Source organism: Oxyura jamaicensis, chromosome 23 (genome assembly GCF_011077185.1).
Source record: "Oxyura jamaicensis isolate SHBP4307 breed ruddy duck chromosome 23, BPBGC_Ojam_1.0, whole genome shotgun sequence".
Lineage (NCBI taxonomy): Eukaryota > Metazoa > Chordata > Aves > Anseriformes > Anatidae > Oxyura > Oxyura jamaicensis.
Window position 1 is genome coordinate 5,121,367 of NC_048915.1, and position 15,543 is coordinate 5,136,909.

Consider the following 15,543-nt stretch of genomic DNA (forward strand, 5'->3'; position numbering starts at 1 on the left):
CAGATTTTTCAAAGGTAATAAGAAAGCCTGCCAAACATCTTGAGATCAGACCGTGCTATTCCCTGTAACACTACCAGCTAAAAATAATCTAGCAGCAAAATTCTAGTTTTTAACTGAAAAATAAGCCAAAGGAAAAAATAGTCAATCTCCTCTGGTGCTTTTTTGAAATTAAAAGTGTCAAGAGGAAGATCTGCCAGAACTGAGGCATGTCCCATTTTAAATTTTGATACAACTTCAGTGGCTCCTTGCATCTGCCTTCCGTGACTATTTGCTGTGGGGTGCAATGTGGTGGGGCTCTCAGGAACTAAACAGTTGTCTTCCTTCTCCAGGAGACTATTTTAAGCATATTCACTACAAGTGAAACATTGAATCCTCTTTTGTTAAAAATCAAGACACTAACAAGATCAAGAAAAACAGAACTAAGCAAAGGAAATGCTGTAAATGTCTTAAACCAACTACCTAAAGCAGATTAAGGTTACATGATGTTCTTAGAGGTGCAGATCATGCCAATAAAAATCATTTACTAAGGTACCAACAGCATTGCAATTGGCAACAAGCATTTCTTCAGCCTGTGTTCTGCCCTCCCAGGTGAAAGCACCGAGGGTCTTCAGCGGTGTCACATCAGCTTGATTATGGATGTGTGCACAGCCGGGTGGGAGACCAGAGACGAACATTCCCAGTAGGTTACTGGAGTCTGCTGCAAAGTGCAGGCAGTGCAAACCACAAGACCATCTTCCATCACAGGGAACCTGGTGCGGGGCACAGACCCCATGGAAACTGCTCACTGAAAGGCAGACAAAACGCTAGTTTTGTTGATGTGTCATGTCCACACCTCAGAATAGCTTTTATTGCCACACCAGGAAAAACTGGTTATTTCCATTAAGGGTTTTCACAGGAAGTGAAAAACAAAACAACAAAAAAAGCAACCCAAACAAACAAAGCCCAAAACCCAGTAACATAACTTTGAGCTAAAGAGCACCTTAAAGATTTCCCTTCTCTCCACAATCCTGCCAGGGAGACGTGGCGTGCCAGTGCCAGGACAGACCCCCTGGGTGGGGACAGGTTTCTGAATGCTCTGGGCGAGTTTCAGTTAATTCCTTTGCTTTACTTCCTGCATCTTTGGAAGGGATTAATGCAGCACTTTTTTTTTAATTATTATTTTATTTTTTTTAAGCATTTGAAATCTTTATAGATTGCCATCTAGATGAGAAGAGTCATGTAACAGTACCATATTATGACGGGTCAATTTCTCATCCCTCAGACTATTATCAGCGCAAGTAGAGAGCATGGCACGATGTGTTGGTTATCCCTTTTGACCCACTTCTGAAGAATTGTTTCCAAAGCTGCTGTAGCTTGAGGTGTCTCTTTTCACCATTTCAGGCTTTTTAATGCTTGACCCGACCACCCTTCTTTCTACTACTGCGATTATACTAATGGAGGACCACAAGGCTTGTGCAATTAAGCTATTTCTCCCCTTCTCTCTCAAAGGACAGTGGAGCAAGGCAAAGCTGCTCTCCTTGCCTGCCTGATTTCCTGCCCCTCAGATCACACTTGAGAAGCAGGCCTGGTCTCCCCCCTTCTCAAACACACATCTCAACCTGTTTTGGACTTCAGGGAATGCAAAGTCAGCTCTGCTCTTAACCAAGTCATGGCTTACTCTGCAATTTCTCTCCAGGTGAAATAAATATAATACTTTCTCACCATCATGCCATGCTGAAGTTTTAAAAATAAACCTTCCCCCTAACTCCAGGGTGACTGAAGGCAGCAGTGGCACCTAACTGTCAATTTCTGAAAAGCAGGGGTAGCTTAGCATATATTAGCAAGTATTAAAACAAAAAAAATACATCTAATTTGAGTGAGGAGAGAACATGCTTTACTCCTCTTGTCACGAAGAATGGTGAAGATGCTTTCTCCTTACTCCATACATTCCTACCCCTTCCCTTTGGCTTGCTGTCCCTTCCCTTTAGTCACTTAAGACATTCACATGGTCCATTTTTCCCTCAAGCATAAATGCTCTTTTACTTTAAATGTCCTAAGTGTTGCACGTGAACTACTTTGCATCCACAGATACAGACCAAGTCTCTGCTCCAAAGGCAGCAGCCTGCACAGCTCCAGCAGGGCAGAAGATCCGTTCTCACCCCTCTGCACCAGCACCATAAATGAGACTTACCTCACGGACTTGAACGAGTCACTGCTCAGCCAGAAGTGTCATCGGGCAAATCTTCTCTCCTTGCCAAAGGTTCTCCCACGTGTGCTCCTGCCGAGGCCAGGACCTGACACTGCTGCGAGCAGGTTTCATTCTGCAAGGGTAGAGAGGGAGCTGGAAGCAGTGCACAGCACAGCAGCACAGCAGGTGGGGAAAGAAAGCATCTTTGACCCAAGCTGCACTGCATTGCAGGCCAAGGGTGTGTTCATGAAGGCTCTGAATCCAAGTTTCTTGCTCTTGTCACTGCCTCACTGTTGTGGTTTAACCCGGCTGGCAGCTAAACACCACACAGCCGTTCGCTCACCCTCCCCCCTCCCTCTCTGGGATGGGGGAGAGAAACGGGAAAGTGAAGCCTGTGAGTTGAGATAAAGACAGTTTATTAAGATAGAAAATAATAATGATAATAATAATAATATGTACAAACAATTGATGCACAATGCAATTGCTCACCACCCGCTGACCGATGCCCAGCCCAACCCCGAGCAGCCGGACCCCCCACCCTGGCTAGCCACCCCTTTATATTGTTCAGCATGACATCAGATGGTATGGAATACCCCTTTGGCCAGTTTGGATCAGCTGTCCTGGGTCTGTCCCCTCCCAGCTCTTGCTGCACCCCCAGCCTGCCCGCTGGCAGGACAGAGCGAGAAGCTGGAAAGTCCTTGGCTTGGTGTAAGCAGTGCTCTGCAGCAATTAAAACATCAGCGTGTTATCAGCACTCTTCTCATCCTAATCCAAAACATAGCACCCTACCAGCTACTAGGAGGGAAAATAACTGTCCTAACTGAAACCAGGACACTCACACCACAGCCGTAGCACAAGTCTCATAGCTTTGAGAACAAAGTCAGTCGTGACATTTTGCCAGATTATGACCTATCAATCCATATCAGAAAATGTTCCTCATCACCCAGACATGTTCTAAGGAGCATACAAAGTCTCTTGAGAAGCACAAGAGCCGCAGCTGCAGGTTGCAGTTTTGTATTTTTTTAGGCAATGGCTTCTTTTAGGATGTAATTTTGCACAGAAGTTTCCTGCATGTTCCCCTCCATGCTTTGGCATGTTTATTTACTGCACAAAGACAGTTTGATCTGCTTATTATAACTTTATTTTAAAAAACCATCAGTCCCAGCTGGTCATCAGAGTCTCTTTTGCCAAGACAATAATATGCTGGCCTCCCGTGTTCCCCAATAAGAATAGCTGTGCCTCCCCAATTAACCTCATTATTTTGCTCAGGGGGAATTTCATCTGCATCCTTCCCTTAAGGGGCAATGCTAGCATATTGTGTTCCTTATTCCCAATTCAGTTGCTGAAAACTAACTTTCTAGTAAAGTCTCTCAGTTTATTTTCTATTTTAATTATCTGCTTTAATATTAGATTCCTCCCGCGATTCAGTATACCATCCACCATCCTGCCTGCACTCCCACTGCCTGACACGCTGAGCTTCACAGATTTTTCCATTATACTTAAGTCAAACGGCAGAAGCAGTTTGAACAGGGAATGCCAGAAAGGTGTGCCCTGTGCTCAGGAATCAGTTCAACGGGCACGGAGGAGAACTGGACGTGTAGGTGGCAGCCTGCAGTTTGGGGGTGAAGCAGCTCAAGGTTAGAAGACTAACCTGGGGGTCACAAGTGTGTGGTGGCAGTGATGTGCACGCTGCGGTTGTGCCACCAGCTGCCCCTCACACCAAGCCTGCTCACAGCAGAGGGAACTTAAATTGAACCAAAGCAACTTCTGTCAACAACCTACCCCATTACTGAAATTGGTATTTTTCTTTCCTTGTGTTTTCCTAAGCCATTCATCACAGTGCCTTTATACTGCAGCTGGTATATTGCAAATTGTCCTCAGCTGCCAATCAAGCTTCAAGAAGCTTCATTATAAATGAAACAGAGCTTCTAAAACAAGACAGAACACAAATACAAAAAAGCAAGGTGGGAGGAAAGCAGATTGTAAAAATCACCAATTTTTCCCATCTAATACTTTCATGTATTTATTTCCTTTGGAGGACGTTTTCTGCCAAAGAGTGATAATGAAAACAAATATATATTCCAAACAGCCTAGATACATCACTTCTATTTCTCCAGGAGACTTCTTGTGTAGAGCTCACAACTAGCTGCATATACATTGTTCTGATACAATGATTCTGCAGAACAGAACTTTTCTTTGAATTCATTGCATTTTTTTTATCTTTTGATATTCTGCAGTCCAATCAAGTACTCAAAGCTAATGGTGTAATGTCTGCTACTTCAGTGCTCTTAGCTACCTCCTCTCCCTGCAGTGCCAGAATAATTTCAGAAACAAAACCGCACTGATCTGGATACTTGCAGGACCCGTGAGTTTTATTAGTGCTGCCATTCAGGAGCAGGACAGAATTATCTTCATTATACAGATGGAAAATGGAAGCAAAGAGGTCCTTGCCACAGCCATATTGCAAGTATTTACAATTTAACCTACTTCTGAGCTGGAGCACAATCACGTCAGCTAGGTACGTTTTATGCAGGACATGGGGAGGAAGATGGAGGCAGACCTCTCTGAACAACTCTGTTTCAAGCTGGACGTCTGTCTTTACAAGAGATTCCCATGGATGCTTTTATGTACCTCAGTGTAGGTCAGCAGGCATGGGAAGACAGCAAATCCACCAGACCAAGACGGAACAAAGGAATTGTGAACATCCATGGAAGGGGGACAGGCTGTGTCCCTACCCCTTTTAGGCTCAGCCTGTCCTTCTGCACTGTGAACTCCCGCAGCCTGGACATGGGACAGTGAGAGCGAGGAGTCCACGGGGCCAGCCGAGGAGCTGCTCCAGTCCTTGGAGTTCCCTGCTCAGCCTGGCAAGCGTACGGGCACAGCCCTGCTGCGTGTGCGTCTCTGGAACAGAGCACCACCACTCACCGCTGCTCCCAAACACCGCGCTGACCTCTGGGGTGAGGGGAGCAGGAGACTCCTGCTCTAAGCCTGCACATCTCTAGAAAGAAAAGGCAAAGGACTGTGGTCCAGATGTAACATCTTAAAGAGAAAATAACTACAGTTGTGGGGAATAGGATGGCAGTTTGTGAGACATCTGTTTTTTGGATATAAAAAAGGATCTTTATTTCTGCTTTAAAGCGCCCATAAAACCTCAAGGATCTGTGAGAGGCTAGAACAAATGCAATAGACCTTTCTATAATGTGTGCAGAAGGATTTAAGTGCATTTTTAATTATTAAAACCATGAAAATAGCATATTTATCACTTCTGCAAAATCCTCCTACCACAGTGATGTTTCTGGAGATGCAGCAAAGGGCCCTCTTTGATGGAGGGGTGTCCTTCCAATGAAGGGAAAGGAAATTCCACCACCAAATCAGATCATTATTTTGTGCAATTTAGAAAGGTTTCCTAAAGGGTGGGTCAGGTCAATAAAGGAGCTGTGCTCGCAACAACAAAAATCTGAGGTCTTTCCAGAAAGCAAAAGCAGCCTTAAACTAACATAGATGGAAATTACTGTCATCACCTTGAGCCCCTGCAAAGGGTTTCTGTGAAGATAAAGCATCACAGAGGACAGACGAGTGTTAACTACATTACTCAACTGCACATCTGTGGCTGGCAGGAGACTTTCACTCAAAGCAAGCTGTTCCCATAAAGAGAAGAAAAACCACAAATCTTCATCTTTGCCTTTGGATAATTTCATATTCTTTTGTAGGTGGGCCCTTAAACCTCTTGGTTCCTATAACTGCGAAATAAAGATAACAAGAGTCTTCATCTACAGGACAGACAGACAGTGAGTATGATTTAATTGAACTCTAAAAGATTCACATCTGCTGATAATGAAACCCTGCTGAGTTCCAATAAGCAGCTAAATCTGTTCAAGGAAACCCAGGGAATCCATGGCAAAAGGAGCAGGAAATTCAAAGCTCATTCCCCAGTTCAAGACTGGAATATTTTTCCTCTTAAAAGAATAAATAATTTACTCACTAGTGCAAAAGAACGCATGTAGAAGGAAAAACATAAAATGAATTAGACTTCCCAAACAAAATTAAAAAATTAACATCATTCTCCAAAAAGCAAATTATTCCTGGGTAGATGAAGTAAGCGTGCGTGCATTCAAACCCCAGAGCGCTGAAGACAGTAAGGCACTTTTCTGCTCAAAAGTAAAATGCCTTTTGAAAAGGTTCTGAACTCATTTGTGGATAATAAGTTACAGCTTCCAAATGAGTTTAGCATAAATATTTTACATGACATACCATAAGCTTTGTGTCGAGAGCCTGGAAAATGTGGGGGTTTTATTTGCCATCACACTGGAAGAATCGATTTCAATTGATCAGCTTCCACAGCAGAAGCAGGTGCTGTTTGTGTGTGTCTGTTGATGTAGTTGCTGCCGTTGGTTTCAGTTGAGCTCTTTAACTATGGAAACATCTTTTATTGTTGCACAAGTAGCAAACAGCAGTCACTTTCTTCATACAATCTAGGGGAATATGTGTACAATTGCACAGAAGCTTAGTGCTGGAGAAGCTTTTGAAGTGATTAGGACTTGATTGGAAACACTGCTGGGAAAACTCATGACTGGAAAGAATGAGGCCATGTGCTTATTTATTTCATAGGACATTATTTATCTAATAGGCTCTTAAAGGCTAACCCAAGACCTGACTTTCACCTCTACAGACTAGCATTCTCTCTCTGATGGTTCAAGTCCCCTCCCCATTACAGTAATGAGGAGAATGCAACTGAAATCAGGTCCTGCTGGGCTTCAAGCAACAGAAAATCCCTGCCCGTGGGACATTAGAGTCTAAGTAAGATTGAATACAACAGGATGAAAAAAATTCAAGTTCTCTAACTTCAGCAGCTAGAGAACTACAACCTGCCACTTGTCTCATCCTAGCACAACTATATGAAGCCCAACAAAATTAAGACTTGCCTCTGCAACTTACATTTCACTTAAATTTGCCATTTCAGTATTAACAGTTCAGCTCTGATACATGCCCCTATGCTGGGAGAGTCACTAAAAAGAGAGCAGGTGACCTCTAGGGTCCTCTCCACTGGCACCAGTGGCTGGAACAGCTCACGCACGCAGGGTAAGCACAGACCTGGACTGCAGACCAGGGGCATTTTTTGTTCTACCATCAAATCAAAGCTAAGTGCCAACCCAGTAGCAAAGCCAGGACAAAAGTCACAAGAGTCCTTTGGTTCTCACCCTTTCCGTTTCCTAGAACACACTTCCCTCTAAGCATTATTAAATATAATTGCTTAAACAAGGACAGCTATTTTTACATTTCAATTTGTCTTGGCAAGTGTCTAAGCAAAGAAACATGAACAAAAGGAACATGTCTTCAGCTGATCATAATGCCATCAAATTAAGAGTGTATATTCTTTAAACATGGCAATGCCTGTCTCTGCCTGATCAGACCAAAAACATGTTTCAACAATGGAAAACACGAAGTGCATTAGCAGGAGTGGAGGTGGAAGTGAGGTGCATCAAGAGGAGTGAAACAAGCAGAAAGCTAATGAGTATGAAGACTTTGACAAATTGCATCCCACTCAGCCAAGTCACACTCAAATACAATGTTTTCATGTGGGAACAACAGAATGTTTCAAGGATTTTTAAATATTATTAAAGCAGGACAAAAATTGAGATTCACCACAGACTATCATCCTGAACCAGGAGCTGTACCTAAACTCCTCCTACGGCTATTGCTTCAACTGCATTCCTGTGGATGTCTTGTCACTTTTCTGTCTACCCATTACACAGCAAAAAAGCCTACATTCCATCTCAGCAGATAACTGCACCCCAAAGACTTTGGAAAAGCTACTGGAAACAACTCAGCTAGGAACATGGTTGACTTGTCTTCATGTGGAGTCTCACTGCGTGTATCTGTAAGATATTTCCTGGACAGGGCACGACTCACCATCCTGATGCAGCAATTGCTGATTGCTGCATTATGCTGGCTGTCAGATGAGATGATCTTGCAGTTGATTCTGGCCTTAAAGGCTCAGACTCCCACAGACTCTGTGGCATCATTTCCCAAGATGCGTGTGCTAAAATTAGCAGAAGGAGGTGTTCTGACATGAGCTCTCCCTCATGGCAGGCTAATTTCAGAAACTGTAGCTACTTACCATGAAAACATTGCGGTCAGAAGTTTTACAGGATTCCAGATTTCTTATACATTTTGTTGCTGTACGGACAAAAAAAAAAAAAAGATACCAACTTGCCCCTTCGATTTCATCAGCTGTAGTTAGATATGATAGAGAACAGTAGGAGCAGGGAAGCAGTTCAAACTCCACAGCAACTTTGGAAGTATTGGAGTTCCTGACCGGCCTCATTTAGAGACTGAAGTTTACTCATATTCCAACTAAACCATCTTTACCAAGGTACACTTGTGGGAAGGGAGCATACTTGGATAAAGACATTGAGCCAGGAGCTCCACCTTGCTAGTTCCAGCTGTAGTATTTCATACATAAGCTACATGATGTAATATACATAGAGGCACATAAGATACACAAATATTTTAAGGTCCTTAGTTCAACCCGAGTGTATTTGCTGAAGTGACAGTTGGCACATTATCTTATTCAGATAGCACCATTCCCTGTGCGGGATTCAGAAAGGCACGGTGTAGGATTTGTTTCCACCGTTCATTTGAACCATCTCCCCTAATAGCAGCAAAACAAGAGAAGAATAAATAAAGTCAAGACAGACACAAAATAGAAATTACCTCAGTGATAAGCATCCTTCCCTGGAAACAACCTCATTTGCTTCTCTCCTCATTTATTAAACACTTTTATTGCAGTACCACATTTAGAAAGGGAAAAAAAGGCTTTTCATATTGCTGCTGAGCTCTAGTTCTACTGCTGCCACAGGGTCACCGTCTGCACTCCCTTTTCACTGACTGCCTGCGCCTATAGATACTGTAATTAATGACACCGAGGACTCCTTCCAGCATGCACCTAGTCACACTAGTTTTTGCAGCATCTCTCTGGGCTCCAGCAGCCCTCACCAAGCTGAGGCACATCAGGATTATACCAATAAACCACAAGCCACGCTTGAGCACTTCACTGCCGTGATGCAAAGCCACGCCATCCGGCACCACTACTCAGCAAGTACTTGCTGCAGGACATGCATCAACTCCCAGAGGCTTTGGGTTTCCCAGGGCATCTTCCTCAGGCTCTTCTCAAATGCATCCCAATTGTCTTCTTTCCTGCTAGATACTTCAGCAGCATTGCAGCCAACCTCTCTATAGGAGCAGAGGCTGCCACTCCTCCACCTTGTTTCAGGTTTCCTTATCCAGCTGCAAATCACAACCAACTCAAAGAAGTTGCCAGACATTTGTCAAAGGGTTTTGGAATGACGGATACCAAAGACACAGAGTCAGACAACAGAAGGATAAAGCAGAAGAAGAAATGGATGAAACCACATAGTCCAGAAGTCAAATCAGGAAAAAAAAAGAAATCAGGGATTGTCTATTTTTTTTTTTTCTTTAAGTCTTAAACTCAAAACAAAAACTGAGAACTCTGGGCAAAGAAGCCTCATACCAACCCAGAAGCAGAGCTGCAAACCCCTGCTAAGCAAAACAGCTAAAAGCCTGCTTAGTGCTGGCACACAGCAAAAGGAGCACAGCTAGCTTCTAGGATGCTGGTTTGGACTTGGCTGGTCTCTCAGTTAAACCAATTTGTTTTCTGCCTGTAAAGTGAACAACTTTACTTAGTAAGAAATCAAAGGAGAATTAACGTGGAGCATCCAGAAGAAATTTCCATCCATAACCTACCTCTTTCATTCTCTGTGTCTGCCTCATTAAGGAGGCTTCAATGAAATCTTTTCAAAAAACACACAGCACAAAAACAATGAAGTGATTGCGGTTTGCAAGGAAGTGGGATGCAATTAGCATATGAACATCAAAATGTTTCTGCAATTTCCATTTGCTGTGTGTTGTCTACATCTTTTCAGATTCCTACTGCTTTTTTTCCCCCAATTCTATTCCAATTCCGACCCCTTAGCTAAAATCCAAGGTTAAAATAAACAACGACAAGGAAATTGTTCCAGTGAATGGTCCCAACCAGCACCAACTGCTGCTGAATTGCACAGGAGAGTTACCTGCTACCACCACGGCTCCAGCCAATGATAGATGCACTTTTGTTGGGGCCACATTCTAAGTGATCTTCGTTTACATGCATTGCGATAGAGAACCGAGTAAATTAATGTTCCTTTTGGTCTGTGCTTTGGTGGGTCATAAAGCCCTGGAATGTAACAATTTTGTTAATCTCTCACATTTCCTGCAGTTATCCTTTGTGTTCGGGCTGCACAACAGCAAATAGGGTTACCATGGATAAATTGGCTTCAAGGAGGGAAGGAGAGAAGACAACAGGAGAGGGAATGGAAGTTCGTCAGTTTTTGCCTTGTCCTTGTACCAGTGCAGACTTCTGGTTAGCAGCATTACAGACCACAAGAGACAGAGCAAGATTTCTTAGAGAACTAAGCTTTGTACAATATCAGGGCTCCTCGGTTAGGAAAAAGTATTCTCATGCACAGAAAACAAAACTGGTGGAAGAAAAGGATGTGAGATCAGCTGCTTCTTTATAGATTTAAAAATATATTCAACCTAGGAGATGCACAGCTAAAATTATTTTTCTATTCCAGAATTTGCATAAAGTCTAGGTTTTTGTCCAAAAAATATTCTTTAGCCCTAATGTTTGAATATCCAATAAAGGTCTTTCACCCTTTTTCCCCCCTCAAACTATTACAATGCTTTACTTTTCTGAGCGGGTCTCTATCTGTAGCATCCTTAAGAGACAGAGGCATATGAGAGAAGGCATCCTTGTTCACACTGTGCCCAAAGAGCCCAGACAGGTGAGCCAAAGATTTCAGTGAAGTAAAACAAAAAAGCATTTGGTCTTCTCTGTGCAGAGGACCGCAATCCTCTGCATTTTGTAATAACACAATAAATCAGGATCAACTGTTGCTTATATTCTGCAGGGCTACAGGGGAGCTGTTTGAGGAGACAAAGAATTGGGGCCCATGATTTAGCACCATTGAAACTGGTGCTCAGAAACCCTGGAGCACAGAGTACAGTTCAGGTGATGTTAGAGCAGAGAGAGGTGAATAAATGTCACTGTAGAGCCCTAGAAATACTGTCAGAAGAAACAGACCCATAGTTCAACATAGGGATAAAGAAAAAGCTATTTATACTGCAGTTTGCTAGAGAACAGCCCAACAGGGTTTTGATTTGCCCTAGGACAGGTCACCTTCTGATGCAGTGCAACTGACACAAAGGTGCTCTGCTGGGAGCAGAGGTTGGGTGACTGGGGATTGCATACAACCTGCTCACAAAGCTCTCAGCTCTAAGCCTGTGCCTGCTTTAAGAGTCCTTCGCTCAGGCCAAAGCAGCTCAGATGCGCAGTTATTCTGTAGCCTGGCATTTATCAGCTCATTGAATAATCAATAGTTACCTTATGAGAATGCTTCCTGTTTCCTCCATCTAATTCTGCATGATCTTTGCTTCCCTAATCATGGGAGGATGCTTCTTTTAGACTGAATTAGCAAATGCCAGTGTGCCCTTCCAGGCCCTGATGTTTCAACTTGGCGCATACCAGATGGAAGGATGCTGACTGCTATGTTGAGTAGTTAATAAACATTTCTCTCCAGACACCTGGGCTACTTTCTGTTTCCTCTACATATTAAGAGCATTTCTTCTACCCCATCCTCCACCTCCCCTGGTCAATCCACTAATTCACTTGCGTCCTCTAGGTCAGGTTTAAGCACAGCTCCCTCGTGCAGCTCGATTGCCTTTATACCGGCTGCACACCTCGGTGCCACCAGCAGCCAGGACACTGCTTCCTGTGCAAGTGCTTTATGCAGCATCTGCACCATTCCTGTCCTGATAATCCATGCAACACCAGTTGTTAGAGGCACTGAAACACCTGCCAACCTTTCATTTTACTGTCAAAAACTGCCTACTTCAGGCAAAAGAAACAATCCCCTTGTAGCCATGCAGGACATTTAAAACAGGCTCTTTGTGTTAGAACTATACAGCTGGAACTTAGGAAACAACTCCATTAGTTAGTGCCAACGAATGCAGTTCTTACAAAGGTGAAGAGAAGAGTTTCTCTTGCTCTCCGAGGCTTGTAAAGAATCTACCTTAATGAAGAGGCGCTGGAAAGCAATTCAAAGCCCACGCAGCTCTGAAGTGGCAGAGCTCTGCATGTGAATTCCAGTCTGGGTGTGCTGCCATCTGAGCTCAGGAGTGTTCCCACTCTCCAGCAGTCCCTTGTCTCCCATTTTCTTATCCCTAAAGGTTCTTCTGGGTCCCTTTTGCTCCGCAGTACATTACATGTTGCTAAGCTATCGGGAGCGGCGGATCCTGCGCCCTTCAGGATCCTTCAGCTTCATGGGATCGGCTGCTTCATGGAAGGCGGTCCCCTCTTCCCCGGTCTGAGCCGCGGGGAAGATCATTCCTGCCTCAGTTGCAATACATGCCAGAGAAGGTTAATAAATATTTATAGGCCTAAATGCTCAGAGGTGCAAACAATCAAGTCTTTTGCAAATGTCACAGAACATGGTATAGTCTAGGCAGATCCCCAAACGCCAAACTATGTAGTCAGATCCTGCTTTTGCTAACGCAAACAAAGAACATTAACTGCAACTTCCCAGAGCACGTGAAAGTCAGTGCATAAACCAAGCTCCCACTCCAAACAAAGCAACAATCTCTCCCAGGCCTTTTGGCCACTCCAGCTACCACCGTTCCTTACAACAGGGCAACAACAAAACGACACAAGCAATTCTAGAACACCACTGTGCACTGGATGCACCTAACAGACAAGTCTCTGCCCTAACTGGCTTGCAGACTAAGCATAAACAGCAGCGTTGCTCCATCTGAGTCACGGAATGGCTTCGGTTGGAAGGGACCTTAAAGATATCTCAGATGGGGCATTCACAGCTTCTCTGGGCAATATGTTCCAGAGCCTCACCACCCTGAGTGCAGAATTTCCTAACATCTCATCTAAGTCTCCCCTCTTTTAATTTTAAACCATTCCCGCTTGTCCTATCATCATCTGCCCAAGTAAAAAAGTTGCTCCCCACCTTTTATAAGCCCCCTTTAAGTACTGAAAAGCTGCAATGTCTCCCCAGAGCCTTCTCTTCAGGCTGCACATCCCAGCTCTCAGCCTTTCTTCACAGAGGTGCTCCAGTCTCTGATCAGCCTCGTGGCCGCCTCTGGACCCGCTCTAACATTTGCTAAGAAGGCAAAGAGACTTGCCCAGAATCAGAGCCCCAACCACCTAAGGACCTGTCTTGCCTCAGTCACAGCACTTCATATACACACACTTAGATTTGATAACACATCAGCTACCAAATCTTCTGCTGACGTTTTGGCTACGGAGATATTGTTCTATCTCTCTTGTTACGCAGTATGGTGCGCAATTCATGCATGCTCAAAAGCACTTTCTACCTCTGCAGAGGGAGTACTGTGGAGTCAAGAGTGTTGGTCTTTCCATCTATCACAGAACTGAAACAGCACGTCCTCAAAATTGCATGAAAATGCAGGGTGTGGTGTTTGCTTTAGTCGAACTTGTCATTTGTGAAATAGAGGTCTCAATTCTAATATGGAAAATCACAGACACGGTAAAGGACAATGGTGATTGTACAAACGTAAGAGACAGAAATTGCAGTTATTCACCGAACAAGCAAAAAAAAGCCAACCATCTGTGACCCAGCAAGTGACCTCTTTCATGCTATTGTATTCTCCGAGAGCTTTGAGTGTTTGTGCTACAGCCTAAAGTTACTAGATTCGGGAGCCACTTTGCACAGAGAAATATAATAATTTCTTGTTTTGTGTATTAATGGAATGGGGAGAAATCAATCCCATCACCTTTGGGAAGGAATTTTTAATGCAACAAACAAATGTTCTCTCACTATGTGAAGATAAGCCATAAATAACAGGGGAGAAATAAGCAAAATCCTTTCCCAGCTTGCTTGCATCTTAGACCACGTGCAGAACCACCGATGACACCAACAGATTCATTGTTTCAAACTCCATGTCCTGGGGCTTTTGAAATGAAAGACTTCTAAATTACTGCCAATTAATTGCACTATTTGTATTCTTGGTAGAGCTAAAGTGAGATTTAGTTACTGAGTTTTTAAATGAAGAGAACAAGCGTTGCAGCCTTTTTTGGTTTTGTTCCCCTTCCCCCAAACTTTGCATGCCGTTTCTGTTAACGATTTAAACACATTTGACATGCATGCTAAACATACATCCTCAATATGTGACACAAGTTCTCTGAAACTGCTTTTGGTGTTGGCCTCCCCTGGATGTATGTGTAGCTCCCCTGGGTAGCTCCTCTGGCCTCTGCCAGCACCCGCAGCCTGGCCCCACTGCCTTGGCTGCCCCCATCCCAGAGGGCAGACCCCACATCACAGACCAGCAGCAGCAAATGCAGGTTGTACCCACCTCTTGTAAACATCCTCAAGGGGGGCTGAGTGGTAACAGAAGCAGGGATGAATTTTCTTCTGGGACTGTGGTCCACAGGTCGGTGAAGTCCAGCAAAGACCTCCTGGTGCTCCGAGCAGCAGTTGGGTGAAGCACAGGCAGCGTAACCCCAGCAGCCGTGACCCTCTGTGGAAACAGAAACACACTCAGTACAGCTGCAGGGATCTCTGGCCCCAGAAGTCAATTCCAGAATTACCACAGAAGTTTTAGGAGAGCACACAAGGACTACGCTCCCCACCTTTGAGTATTTACAACGTTTGAGTATTACAACCACTGGCAGACCAGGAGTCCTTGCTGGTGTATTAGAGTGGTGTTGCTGTTTTTGTGCATTTCGTTGTTCTTTCTAAGCTCATTTCTTGGAAAAAAGCCAGCACTATTTGCTTCTTGGGCAGAGAATATGGAATTACTGTAAATTATATTGAAAAAATCAGATTCATTCACTGCTGTGATAATTGATCTCCCAATCTGTCTCAGAGAGTTAGCAGCTGGTAAGAAAATAAAATGTAATTTAGAATTTTATCATTTTAAAAGAAACTAACCTAAGGATGGCAACGAACAAGGGGGGAAGAGAAAGCAAGTTTCTTATTTGCCAGTCTTAATACTAAATATCGATAAGAAAGCAAAACAAGAGATGATTGTACAGGTATTTGAGAAATTCACGGTACATTAGGAACAAGCACCTTGCGCACCACTGGTGGATCTTCCCTTGCAAATACTTCTGTGCAGCCGTACCTCAGCCCTACAAAAAAGGATTATGGACAGTGACTTCCACGGAGCAGAAGCTCTCTATTGGACTGACACCATTAGTAGAGTTGATATTGGTGCTATCAAACCGATATGCCCCAAGTAACTCTAAGACTCAACTCCTCTATATAGGCCTCTATAACTGGACCCCAATT

At 43.8% G+C, this 15,543-nt stretch overlaps 1 long non-coding RNA gene across 4 annotated transcripts in view; it reads right to left on the bottom strand.

The window, feature by feature from the left end:
- LOC118177559 overlaps positions 1 to 15,543 on the bottom strand; it is a 68,068-nt gene that overhangs the window by 33,122 nt on the left and 19,403 nt on the right. For 2 of the 4 annotated variants that reach the window (XR_004755857.1, XR_004755855.1), the window contains exons 2-3: positions 5,093 to 5,165; positions 2,171 to 2,300 (exon numbers count right to left, since the gene is read on the bottom strand). This is a non-coding gene — a long non-coding RNA (uncharacterized LOC118177559). Of the gene's footprint in view, positions 1 to 2,170; positions 2,301 to 5,092; positions 5,166 to 5,954; positions 6,106 to 15,543 lie in introns of those variants that run through there. The other 2 variants (XR_004755856.1, XR_004755858.1) reach the window with 2 other exon arrangements.